Source organism: Glycine soja, chromosome 19 (genome assembly GCF_004193775.1).
Source record: "Glycine soja cultivar W05 chromosome 19, ASM419377v2, whole genome shotgun sequence".
Lineage (NCBI taxonomy): Eukaryota > Viridiplantae > Streptophyta > Magnoliopsida > Fabales > Fabaceae > Glycine > Glycine soja.
In genome coordinates, this window is record NC_041020.1 from 17,177,028 (window position 1) to 17,177,715 (window position 688).

Here is a 688-nt window from a genome sequence, read left to right on the forward strand (position 1 = left end):
CTCTTGCAACAGGTGCAAATTTCTTATTCATGGCAAGCTGAGTTACTAGGTTGACCAAGGCATCAAGTTTTCCCTCAAGCTTTTTATTTTCAATAGATGAAGATGAATCCATGGCCACTTCATAGACTCTTCTAAGGACAATAGCATCATTTCTTGCACTGAATTGTTGGGAGTTGGAAGCCATCTTCTCAATCAAATTCCTAGCCTCAGCAGGGGTCATATCACCAAGAGCTCCACCATTGGCAACATCAATCATACTCCTCTCCATGTTGCTAAGTCCCTCATAGAAATATTGAAGAAGGAGTTGCTCAGAAATCTGGTGGTGAGGGCAGCTTGCACACAATTTCTTGAATCTTTCCCAATACTCATACAAGCTCTCTCCACTAAGTTGCCTGATGCCTGAAATGTCTTTTCTGATGGAAATGGTCCTAGATGCAGGGAAGAATTTCTCCAAGAACACCCTCGTAAGGTCATCCCTGCTGAAAATGGACCTGGGAGCAAGGTAGTACAGCCAATCTTTTGCCACTCCCTCTAGAGAATGAGGAAAAGCCTTTAAAAAGATATGATCTTCCTGGTCATCTGGGGGCGTCATGGTGAAACAAACAATATGGAACTCCTTAAGATGCTTATGAGGATCTTCACCTGCAAGACCATGAAACTTGGGCAGCAAATGTATTAGTCCAGTCTT

The 688-nt window shown here is 43.0% G+C and overlaps 1 non-coding gene across 1 annotated transcript; it reads left to right on the forward strand.

The window, feature by feature from the left end:
• The first annotated feature begins 314 nt into the window (after positions 1 to 314).
• LOC114401060 lies at positions 315 to 418 on the forward strand. The gene has a single exon (XR_003664176.1). It is a non-coding gene; the product is annotated as a small nucleolar RNA R71 (small nucleolar RNA).
• Positions 419 to 688: the final 270 nt, after the last annotated feature.